The sequence below is a fragment of the Dromaius novaehollandiae genome, chromosome 9, assembly GCF_036370855.1.
Source record: "Dromaius novaehollandiae isolate bDroNov1 chromosome 9, bDroNov1.hap1, whole genome shotgun sequence".
NCBI classification, from domain to species: domain Eukaryota; kingdom Metazoa; phylum Chordata; class Aves; order Casuariiformes; family Dromaiidae; genus Dromaius; species Dromaius novaehollandiae.
In genome coordinates, this window is record NC_088106.1 from 28,649,217 (window position 1) to 28,660,000 (window position 10,784).

General features: G+C 66.6%; 7 non-coding genes across 7 annotated transcripts; all 7 read left to right on the top strand.

The window, feature by feature from the left end:
* The first annotated feature begins 912 nt into the window (after positions 1 to 912).
* LOC135329282 (5S ribosomal RNA) lies at positions 913 to 1,031 on the top strand. Its single transcript, XR_010390649.1, has one exon. It is a non-coding gene; the product is annotated as a 5S ribosomal RNA (ribosomal RNA).
* A 1,418-nt stretch (positions 1,032 to 2,449) lies between these two features.
* LOC135329326 (5S ribosomal RNA) lies at positions 2,450 to 2,568 on the top strand. The gene has a single exon (XR_010390693.1). It is a non-coding gene; the product is annotated as a 5S ribosomal RNA (ribosomal RNA).
* Positions 2,569 to 3,897: 1,329 nt separating this feature from the next.
* LOC135329243 (5S ribosomal RNA) lies at positions 3,898 to 4,016 on the top strand. Its single transcript, XR_010390610.1, has one exon. It is a non-coding gene; the product is annotated as a 5S ribosomal RNA (ribosomal RNA).
* A 1,419-nt stretch (positions 4,017 to 5,435) lies between these two features.
* LOC135329283 (5S ribosomal RNA) lies at positions 5,436 to 5,554 on the top strand. Its single transcript, XR_010390650.1, has one exon. It is a non-coding gene; the product is annotated as a 5S ribosomal RNA (ribosomal RNA).
* Positions 5,555 to 6,883: 1,329 nt separating this feature from the next.
* Positions 6,884 to 7,002, top strand: LOC135329245 (5S ribosomal RNA). Its single transcript, XR_010390612.1, has one exon. It is a non-coding gene; the product is annotated as a 5S ribosomal RNA (ribosomal RNA).
* A 598-nt stretch (positions 7,003 to 7,600) lies between these two features.
* On the top strand, positions 7,601 to 7,719 carry LOC135329275 (5S ribosomal RNA). Its single transcript, XR_010390642.1, has one exon. It is a non-coding gene; the product is annotated as a 5S ribosomal RNA (ribosomal RNA).
* Positions 7,720 to 10,513: 2,794 nt separating this feature from the next.
* On the top strand, positions 10,514 to 10,632 carry LOC135329284 (5S ribosomal RNA). Its single transcript, XR_010390651.1, has one exon. It is a non-coding gene; the product is annotated as a 5S ribosomal RNA (ribosomal RNA).
* Positions 10,633 to 10,784: the final 152 nt, after the last annotated feature.

Here is a 10,784-nt window from a genome sequence, read left to right on the forward strand (position 1 = left end):
CAGCAGAGGGTGTTTGGGTGTGCAGGGTCGGGTTGGGGGGTGCGAGTGTGCGCACGCTGTTGTTAAGGGGGCGGCTGTGGGGCTAGGTGCTGTAGCGGGGGCAGCAGAGGGTGTTTGGGTGTGCGGGGTCAGGTTGGGGGGTGTGAGTGTTCGCACGCTGTTGTTAAGGGGGCAGCTGTGGGGCTGGGTGCTGGAGTTGTGGCAGCAGAGGGTGTTTGGGTGTGCGGGGTCAGGTTGGGGGGTGCGAGTGTGCGCGGGCTGTTGTGAAGGGGGCGGCTGTGGGGCTGGGTGCTGTAGCGGGGGCAGCGGAGGGTGTTTGGGTGTACGGGGTTGGGTTGGGGGGTATGGGGTGTTGCACTAGTGTGCGCAGGCTGTTGTGAAGGGGGCGGCTGTGGGGCTAGGTGCTGTAGCGGGGGCAGCAGAGGGTGTTTGGGTGTACGGGGGTCGGGTTGGGGGGTGCAAGTGTGCGTGGGCTGTTGTGAAGGGGGCGGCTGTGGGGCTGGGTGCTGGAGCAGGGGCAGCAGAGGGTATTTGGGTGTGCGGGGTCGGGTGGAGGGGTGCGAGTGTGCGCAGGCTGTTGTGAAGGGGGCGGCTGTGGGGCTAGGTGCTGTAGCGGGGGCAGCAGAGAGTGTTTGGGTGTGCGGGGTCAGGTTGGGGGGTGTGAGTGTTCGCACGCTGTTGTTAAGGGGGCAGCTGTGGGGCTGGGTGCTGGAGCAGGGGCAGCAGAGGGTATTTGGGTGTGCGGGGTCGGGTGGAGGGGTGCGAGTGTGCGCAGGCTGTTGTTAAGGGGGCAGCTGTGGGGCTGGGTGCTGGAGCAGGGGCAGCAGAGGGTATTTGGGTGTGCGGGGTTGGGTGGAGGCGTGCGAGTGTGCGCAGGCTGTTGTGAAGGGGGCGGCTGTGGGGCTGGCTGTTGCCTACGGCCATACCACCCTGAGAACGCCCGATCTCGTCTGATCTCGGAAGCTAAGCAGGGTCCGGCCCGGTTAGTGCTTGGATGGGAGACCGCCTGGGAATACCGGGTGCTGTAGGCTTTTGCCTTTGGCTGACGCCAGGGGGGGCAGCCGTCCCGTGGCGGGGGTCGTTTTTGGGCGAGTGTGCTGGAGCGGGGGCAGCGGAGGGTGTTTGGGTGTGCGGGGTCAGGTTGGGGGGTACGGGGTGTTGCACAAGTGTGTGCGGGCTGTTGTGAAGGGGGCGGCTGTGGGGCTAGGTGCTGTAGCGGGGGCAGCAGAGGGTGTTTGGGTGTGCGGGGTCAGGTTGGGGGGTGCGAGTGTGCGCGGGCTGTTGTGAAGGGGGCAGCTGTGGGCCTGGGTGCTGGAGTTGTGGCAGCAGAGGGTGTTTGGGTGTGCGGGGTCGGGTGGAGGGGTGCGAGTGTGCGCGGGCTGTTGTGAAGGGGGCAGCTGTGGGGCTGGGTGCTGGAGTTGTGGCAGCAGAGGGTGTTTGGGTGTGCGGGGTTGGGTTGGGGGGTATGGGGTGTTGCACAAGTGTGTGCGGGCTGTTGTGAAGGGGGCGGCTGTGGGGCTAGGTGCTGGAGCAGCGGCAGCAGAGGGTGTTTGGGTGTGCAGGGTCGGGTTGGGGGGTGCGAGTGTGCGCACGCTGTTGTTAAGGGGGCGGCTGTGGGGCTAGGTGCTGTAGCGGGGGCAGCAGAGGGTGTTTGGGTGTGCGGGGTCAGGTTGGGGGGTGTGAGTGTTCGCACGCTGTTGTTAAGGGGGCAGCTGTGGGGCTGGGTGCTGGAGTTGTGGCAGCAGAGGGTGTTTGGGTGTGCGGGGTCAGGTTGGGGGGTGCGAGTGTGCGCGGGCTGTTGTGAAGGGGGCGGCTGTGGGGCTGGGTGCTGTAGCGGGGGCAGCGGAGGGTGTTTGGGTGTACGGGGTTGGGTTGGGGGGTATGGGGTGTTGCACTAGTGTGCGCAGGCTGTTGTGAAGGGGGCGGCTGTGGGGCTAGGTGCTGTAGCGGGGGCAGCAGAGGGTGTTTGGGTGTACGGGGGTCGGGTTGGGGGGTGCAAGTGTGCGTGGGCTGTTGTGAAGGGGGCGGCTGTGGGGCTGGGTGCTGGAGCAGGGGCAGCAGAGGGTATTTGGGTGTGCGGGGTCGGGTGGAGGGGTGCGAGTGTGCTCAGGCTGTTGTGAAGGGGGCGGCTGTGGGGCTAGGTGCTGTAGCGGGGGCAGCAGAGAGTGTTTGGGTGTGCGGGGTCAGGTTGGGGGGTGTGAGTGTTCGCACGCTGTTGTTAAGGGGGCAGCTGTGGGGCTGGGTGCTGGAGCAGGGGCAGCAGAGGGTATTTGGGTGTGCGGGGTCGGGTGGAGGGGTGCGAGTGTGCGCAGGCTGTTGTTAAGGGGGCAGCTGTGGGGCTGGGTGCTGGAGCAGGGGCAGCAGAGGGTATTTGGGTGTGCGGGGTTGGGTGGAGGGGTGCGAGTGTGCGCAGGCTGTTGTGAAGGGGGCGGCTGTGGGGCTGGCTGTTGCCTACGGCCATACCACCCTGAGAACGCCCGATCTCGTCTGATCTCGGAAGCTAAGCAGGGTCGGGCCCGGTTAGTACTTGGATGGGAGACCGCCTGGGAATACCGGGTGCTGTAGGCTTTTGCCTTTGGCTGACGCCAGGGGGGGCAGCCGTCCCGTGGCGGGGGTCGTTTTTGGGCGAGTGTGCTGGAGCGGGGGCAGCGGAGGGTGTTTGGGTGTGCGGGGTCAGGTTGGGGGGTACGGGGTGTTGCACAAGTGTGTGCGGGCTGTTGTGAAGGGGGCGGCTGTGGGGCTAGGTGCTGTAGCGGGGGCAGCAGAGGGTGTTTGGGTGTGCGGGGTCAGGTTGGGGGGTGCGAGTGTGCGCGGGCTGTTGTGAAGGGGGCAGCTGTGGGGCTGGGTGCTGGAGTTGTGGCAGCAGAGGGTGTTTGGGTGTGCGGGGTCGGGTGGAGGGGTGCGAGTGTGCGCGGGCTGTTGTGAAGGGGGCAGCTGTGGGGCTGGGTGCTGGAGTTGTGGCAGCAGAGGGTGTTTGGGTGTGCGGGGTTGGGTTGGGGGGTATGGGGTGTTGCACAAGTGTGTGCGGGCTGTTGTGAAGGGGGCGGCTGTGGGGCTAGGTGCTGGAGCAGCGGCAGCAGAGGGTGTTTGGGTGTGCAGGGTCGGGTTCGGGGGTGCGAGTGTGCGCACGCTGTTGTTAAGGGGGCGGCTGTGGGGCTAGGTGCTGTAGCGGGGGCAGCAGAGGGTGTTTGGGTGTGCGGGGTCAGGTTGGGGGGTGTGAGTGTTCGCACGCTGTTGTTAAGGGGGCAGCTGTGGGGCTGGGTGCTGGAGTTGTGGCAGCAGAGGGTGTTTGGGTGTGCGGGGTCAGGTTGGGGGGTGCGAGTGTGCGCGGGCTGTTGTGAAGGGGGCAGCTGTGGGGCTGGGTGCTGGAGTTGTGGCAGCAGAGGGTGTTTGGGTGTGCGGGGTTGGGTTGGGGGGTATGGGGTGTTGCACAAGTGTGTGCGGGCTGTTGTGAAGGGGGCGGCTGTGGGGCTAGGTGCTGGAGCAGCGGCAGCAGAGGGTGTTTGGGTGTGCAGGGTCGGGTTGGGGGGTGCGAGTGTGCGCGGGCTGTTGTGAAGGGGGCGGCTGTGGGGCTGGGTGCTGTAGCGGGGGCAGCGGAGGGTGTTTGGGTGTACGGGGTTGGGTTGGGGGGTATGGGGTGTTGCACAAGTGTGCGCAGGCTGTTGTGAAGGGGGCGGCTGTGGGGCTAGGTGCTGTAGCGGGGGCAGCAGAGGGTGTTTGGGTGTACGGGGGTCGGGTTGGGGGGTGCAAGTGTGCGTGGGCTGTTGTGAAGGGGGCGGCTGTGGGGCTGGGTGCTGGAGCAGGGGCAGCAGAGGGTATTTGGGTGTGCGGGGTCGGGTGGAGGGGTGCGAGTGTGCGCAGGCTGTTGTGAAGGGGGCGGCTGTGGGGCTGGCTGTTGCCTACGGCCATACCACCCTGAGAACGCCCGATCTCGTCTGATCTCGGAAGCTAAGCAGGGTCGGGCCCGGTTAGTACTTGGATGGGAGACCGCCCGGGAATACCGGGTGCTGTAGGCTTTTGCCTTTGGCTGACGCCAGGCGGGGCAGCCGTCCCGTGGCGGGGGTCGTTTTTGGGCGAGTGTGCTGGAGCGGGGGCAGCGGAGGGTGTTTGGGTGTGCGGGGTCAGGTTGGGGGGTATGGGGTGTTGCACAAGTGTGCGCGGGCTGTTGTGAAGGGGGCGGCTGTGGGGCTAGGTGCTGGAGCGGGGGCAGCAGAGGGTGTTTGGGTGTACGGGGGTCAGGTTGGGGAGTGTGAGTGTGCGCGGGCTGTTGTGAAGGGGGCGGCTGTGGGGCTGGCTGCTGGAGTTGTGGCAGCAGAGGGTGTTTGGGTGTGCGGGGTAGGGTTGGGGGGTATGGGGTGTTGCACAAGTGTGCGCAGGCTGTTGTGAAGGGGGCGGCTGTGGGGCTAGGTGCTGGAGCAGGGGCAGCAGAGGGTGTTTGGGTGTACGGGGTCAGGTTGGGGGGTGCGAGTGTGCGCACGCTGTTGTTAAGGGGGCGGCTGTGGGGCTAGGTGCTGGAGCGGGGGCAGCAGAGGGTGTTTGGGTGTGCGGGGTCAGGTTGGGGGGTGTGAGTGTTCGCACGCTGTTGTTAAGGGGGCAGCTGTGGGGCTGGGTGCTGGAGTTGTGGCAGCAGAGGGTGTTTGGGTGTGCGGGGTCAGGTTGGGGGGTGCGAGTGTGCGCGGGCTGTTGTGAAGGGGGCAGCTGTGGGGCTGGGTGCTGGAGTTGTGGCAGCAGAGGGTGTTTGGGTGTGCAGGGTCGGGTTGGGGGGTGCGAGTGTGCGCGGGCTGTTGTGAAGGGGGCGGCTGTGGGGCTGGGTGCTGTAGCGGGGGCAGCGGAGGGTGTTTGGGTGTACGGGGTTGGGTTGGGGGGTATGGGGTGTTGCACTAGTGTGCGCAGGCTGTTGTGAAGGGGGCGGCTGTGGGGCTAGGTGCTGTAGCGGGGGCAGCAGAGGGTGTTTGGGTGTACGGGGGTCGGGTTGGGGGGTGCAAGTGTGCGTGGGCTGTTGTGAAGGGGGCGGCTGTGGGGCTGGGTGCTGGAGCAGGGGCAGCAGAGGGTATTTGGGTGTGCGGGGTCGGGTGGAGGGGTGCGAGTGTGCTCAGGCTGTTGTGAAGGGGGCGGCTGTGGGGCTAGGTGCTGTAGCGGGGGCAGCAGAGAGTGTTTGGGTGTGCGGGGTCAGGTTGGGGGGTGTGAGTGTTCGCACGCTGTTGTTAAGGGGGCAGCTGTGGGGCTGGGTGCTGGAGCAGGGGCAGCAGAGGGTATTTGGGTGTGCGGGGTCGGGTGGAGGGGTGCGAGTGTGCGCAGGCTGTTGTTAAGGGGGCAGCTGTGGGGCTGGGTGCTGGAGCAGGGGCAGCAGAGGGTATTTGGGTGTGCGGGGTTGGGTGGAGGGGTGCGAGTGTGCGCAGGCTGTTGTGAAGGGGGCGGCTGTGGGGCTGGCTGTTGCCTACGGCCATACCACCCTGAGAACGCCCGATCTCGTCTGATCTCGGAAGCTAAGCAGGGTCCGGCCCGGTTAGTGCTTGGATGGGAGACCGCCTGGGAATACCGGGTGCTGTAGGCTTTTGCCTTTGGCTGACGCCAGGGGGGGCAGCCGTCCCGTGGCGGGGGTCGTTTTTGGGCGAGTGTGCTGGAGCGGGGGCAGCGGAGGGTGTTTGGGTGTGCGGGGTCAGGTTGGGGGGTACGGGGTGTTGCACAAGTGTGTGCGGGCTGTTGTGAAGGGGGCGGCTGTGGGGCTAGGTGCTGTAGCGGGGGCAGCAGAGGGTGTTTGGGTGTGCGGGGTCAGGTTGGGGGGTGCGAGTGTGCGCGGGCTGTTGTGAAGGGGGCAGCTGTGGGGCTGGGTGCTGGAGTTGTGGCAGCAGAGGGTGTTTGGGTGTGCGGGGTCGGGTGGAGGGGTGCGAGTGTGCGCGGGCTGTTGTGAAGGGGGCAGCTGTGGGGCTGGGTGCTGGAGTTGTGGCAGCAGAGGGTGTTTGGGTGTGCGGGGTTGGGTTGGGGGGTATGGGGTGTTGCACAAGTGTGTGCGGGCTGTTGTGAAGGGGGCGGCTGTGGGGCTAGGTGCTGGAGCAGCGGCAGCAGAGGGTGTTTGGGTGTGCAGGGTCGGGTTCGGGGGTGCGAGTGTGCGCACGCTGTTGTTAAGGGGGCGGCTGTGGGGCTAGGTGCTGTAGCGGGGGCAGCAGAGGGTGTTTGGGTGTGCGGGGTCAGGTTGGGGGGTGTGAGTGTTCGCACGCTGTTGTTAAGGGGGCAGCTGTGGGGCTGGGTGCTGGAGTTGTGGCAGCAGAGGGTGTTTGGGTGTGCGGGGTCAGGTTGGGGGGTGCGAGTGTGCGCGGGCTGTTGTGAAGGGGGCAGCTGTGGGGCTGGGTGCTGGAGTTGTGGCAGCAGAGGGTGTTTGGGTGTGCGGGGTTGGGTTGGGGGGTATGGGGTGTTGCACAAGTGTGTGCGGGCTGTTGTGAAGGGGGCGGCTGTGGGGCTAGGTGCTGGAGCAGCGGCAGCAGAGGGTGTTTGGGTGTGCAGGGTCGGGTTGGGGGGTGCGAGTGTGCGCGGGCTGTTGTGAAGGGGGCGGCTGTGGGGCTGGGTGCTGTAGCGGGGGCAGCGGAGGGTGTTTGGGTGTACGGGGTTGGGTTGGGGGGTATGGGGTGTTGCACAAGTGTGCGCAGGCTGTTGTGAAGGGGGCGGCTGTGGGGCTAGGTGCTGTAGCGGGGGCAGCAGAGGGTGTTTGGGTGTACGGGGGTCGGGTTGGGGGGTGCAAGTGTGCGTGGGCTGTTGTGAAGGGGGCGGCTGTGGGGCTGGGTGCTGGAGCAGGGGCAGCAGAGGGTATTTGGGTGTGCGGGGTCGGGTGGAGGGGTGCGAGTGTGCGCAGGCTGTTGTGAAGGGGGCGGCTGTGGGGCTGGCTGTTGCCTACGGCCATACCACCCTGAGAATGCCCGATCTCATCTGATCTCGGAAGCTAAGCAGGGTCGGGCCCGGTTAGTACTTGGATGGGAGACCGCCCGGGAATACCGGGTGCTGTAGGCTTTTGCCTTTGGCTGACGCCAGGCGGGGCAGCCGTCCCGTGGCGGGGGTCGTTTTTGGGCGAGTGTGCTGGAGCGGGGGCAGCGGAGGGTGTTTGGGTGTGCGGGGTCAGGTTGGGGGGTATGGGGTGTTGCACAAGTGTGCGCGGGCTGTTGTGAAGGGGGCGGCTGTGGGGCTAGGTGCTGGAGCGGGGGCAGCAGAGGGTGTTTGGGTGTACGGGGGTCAGGTTGGGGAGTGTGAGTGTGCGCGGGCTGTTGTGAAGGGGGCGGCTGTGGGGCTGGCTGCTGGAGTTGTGGCAGCAGAGGGTGTTTGGGTGTGCGGGGTAGGGTTGGGGGGTATGGGGTGTTGCACAAGTGTGCGCAGGCTGTTGTGAAGGGGGCGGCTGTGGGGCTAGGTGCTGGAGCAGGGGCAGCAGAGGGTGTTTGGGTGTACGGGGTCAGGTTGGGGGGTGTGAGTGTGCGAACGCTGTTGTGAAGGGGGCAGCTGTGGGGCTGGGTGCTGGAGCAGGGGCAGCAGAGGGTATTTGGGTGTGCAGGGTCGGGTGGAGGGGTGCGAGTGTGCGCAGGCTGTTGTGAAGGGGGCGGCTGTGGGGCTGGCTGTTGCCTACGGCCATACCACCCTGAGAACGCCCGATCTCGTCTGATCTCGGAAGCTAAGCAGGGTCCGGCCCGGTTAGTACTTGGATGGGAGACCGCCTGGGAATACCGGGTGCTGTAGGCTTTTGCCTTTGGCTGACGCCAGGGGGGGCAGCCGTCCCGTGGCGGGGGTCGTTCTTGGGCGAGTGTGCTGGAGCGGGGGCAGCGGAGGGTGTTTGGGTGTGCGGGGTTGGGTTGGGGGGTATGGGGTGTTGCACAAGTGTGTGCGGGCTGTTGTGAAGGGGGCGGCTGTGGGGCTGGGTGCTGGAGCAGCGGCAGCAGAGGGTGTTTGGGTGTGCAGGGTCGGGTTGGGGGGTGCGAGTGTGCGCACGCTGTTGTTAAGGGGGCGGCTGTGGGGCTAGGTGCTGGAGCGGGGGCAGCAGAGGGTGTTTGGGTGTGCGGGGTCAGGTTGGGGGGTGTGAGTGTTCGCACGCTGTTGTTAAGGGGGCAGCTGTGGGGCTGGGTGCTGGAGTTGTGGCAGCAGAGGGTGTTTGGGTGTGCGGGGTCAGGTTGGGGGGTGCGAGTGTGCGCGGGCTGTTGTGAAGGGGGCAGCTGTGGGGCTGGGTGCTGGAGTTGTGGCAGCAGAGGGTGTTTGGGTGTGCAGGGTCGGGTTGGGGGGTGCGAGTGTGCGCGGGCTGTTGTGAAGGGGGCGGCTGTGGGGCTGGGTGCTGTAGCGGGGGCAGCGGAGGGTGTTTGGGTGTACGGGGTTGGGTTGGGGGGTATGGGGTGTTGCACTAGTGTGCGCAGGCTGTTGTGAAGGGGGCGGCTGTGGGGCTAGGTGCTGTAGCGGGGGCAGCAGAGGGTGTTTGGGTGTACGGGGGTCGGGTTGGGGGGTGCAAGTGTGCGTGGGCTGTTGTGAAGGGGGCGGCTGTGGGGCTGGGTGCTGGAGCAGGGGCAGCAGAGGGTATTTGGGTGTGCGGGGTCGGGTGGAGGGGTGCGAGTGTGCTCAGGCTGTTGTGAAGGGGGCGGCTGTGGGGCTAGGTGCTGTAGCGGGGGCAGCAGAGAGTGTTTGGGTGTGCGGGGTCAGGTTGGGGGGTGTGAGTGTTCGCACGCTGTTGTTAAGGGGGCAGCTGTGGGGCTGGGTGCTGGAGCAGGGGCAGCAGAGGGTATTTGGGTGTGCGGGGTCGGGTGGAGGGGTGCGAGTGTGCGCAGGCTGTTGTTAAGGGGGCAGCTGTGGGGCTGGGTGCTGGAGCAGGGGCAGCAGAGGGTATTTGGGTGTGCGGGGTCGGGTGGAGGGGTGCGAGTGTGCGCAGGCTGTTGTGAAGGGGGCGGCTGTGGGGCTGGCTGTTGCCTACGGCCATACCACCCTGAGAACGCCCGATCTCGTCTGATCTCGGAAGCTAAGCAGGGTCGGGCCCGGTGCTGGAGCAGGGGCAGCAGAGGGTATTTGGGTGTGCGGGGTTGGGTGGAGGGGTGCGAGTGTGCGCAGGCTGTTGTGAAGGGGGCGGCTGTGGGGCTGGGTGCTGGAGTTGTGGCAGCAGAGGGTGTTTGGGTGTGCGGGGTCAGGTTGGGGGGTACGGGGTGTTGCACAAGTGTGTGCGGGCTGTTGTGAAGGGGGCGGCTGTGGGGCTAGGTGCTGTAGCGGGGGCAGCAGAGGGTGTTTGGGTGTACGGGGGTCGGGTTGGGGGGTGCAAGTGTGCGTGGGCTGTTGTGAAGGGGGCGGCTGTGGGGCTGGGTGCTGGAGCAGCGGCAGCAGAGGGTGTTTGGGTGTGCAGGGTCGGGTTGGGGGGTGCGAGTGTGCGCACGCTGTTGTTAAGGGGGCGGCTGTGGGGCTAGGTGCTGGAGCGGGGGCAGCAGAGGGTGTTTGGGTGTGCGGGGTCAGGTTGGGGGGTGTGAGTGTTCGCACGCTGTTGTTAAGGGGGCAGCTGTGGGGCTGGGTGCTGGAGTTGTGGCAGCAGAGGGTGTTTGGGTGTGCGGGGTCAGGTTGGGGGGTGCGAGTGTGCGCGGGCTGTTGTGAAGGGGGCAGCTGTGGGGCTGGGTGCTGGAGTTGTGGCAGCAGAGGGTGTTTGGGTGTGCAGGGTCGGGTTGGGGGGTGCGAGTGTGCGCGGGCTGTTGTGAAGGGGGCGGCTGTGGGGCTGGGTGCTGTAGCGGGGGCAGCAGAGGGTGTTTGGGTGTACGGGGTTGGGTTGGGGGGTATGGGGTGTTGCACTAGTGTGCGCAGGCTGTTGTGAAGGGGGCGGCTGTGGGGCTAGGTGCTGTAGCGGGGGCAGCAGAGGGTGTTTGGGTGTACGGGGGTCGGGTTGGGGGGTGCAAGTGTGCGTGGGCTGTTGTGAAGGGGGCGGCTGTGGGGCTGGGTGCTGGAGCAGGGGCAGCAGAGGGTATTTGGGTGTGCGGGGTCGGGTGGAGGGGTGCGAGTGTGCTCAGGCTGTTGTGAAGGGGGCGGCTGTGGGGCTAGGTGCTGTAGCGGGGGCAGCAGAGAGTGTTTGGGTGTGCGGGGTCAGGTTGGGGGGTGTGAGTGTTCGCACGCTGTTGTTAAGGGGGCAGCTGTGGGGCTGGGTGCTGGAGCAGGGGCAGCAGAGGGTATTTGGGTGTGCGGGGTCGGGTGGAGGGGTGCGAGTGTGCGCAGGCTGTTGTTAAGGGGGCAGCTGTGGGGCTGGGTGCTGGAGCAGGGGCAGCAGAGGGTATTTGGGTGTGCGGGGTTGGGTGGAGGGGTGCGAGTGTGCGCAGGCTGTTGTGAAGGGGGCGGCTGTGGGGCTGGCTGTTGCCTACGGCCATACCACCCTGAGAACGCCCGATCTCGTCTGATCTCGGAAGCTAAGCAGGGTCGGGCCCGGTGCTGGAGCAGGGGCAGCAGAGGGTATTTGGGTGTGCGGGGTTGGGTGGAGGGGTGCGAGTGTGCGCAGGCTGTTGTGAAGGGGGCGGCTGTGGGGCTGGCTGTTGCCTACGGCCATACCACCCTGAGAACGCCCGATCTCGTCTGATCTCGGAAGCTAAGCAGGGTCCGGCCCGGTTAGTGCTTGGATGGGAGACCGCCTGGGAATACCGGGTGCTGTAGGCTTTTGCCTTTGGCTGACGCCAGGGGGGGCAGCCGTCCCGTGGCGGGGGTCGTTTTTGGGCGAGTGTGCTGGAGCGGGGGCAGCGGAGGGTGTTTGGGTGTGCGGGGTCAGGTTGGGGGGTACGGGGTGTTGCACAAGTGTGTGCGGGCTGTTG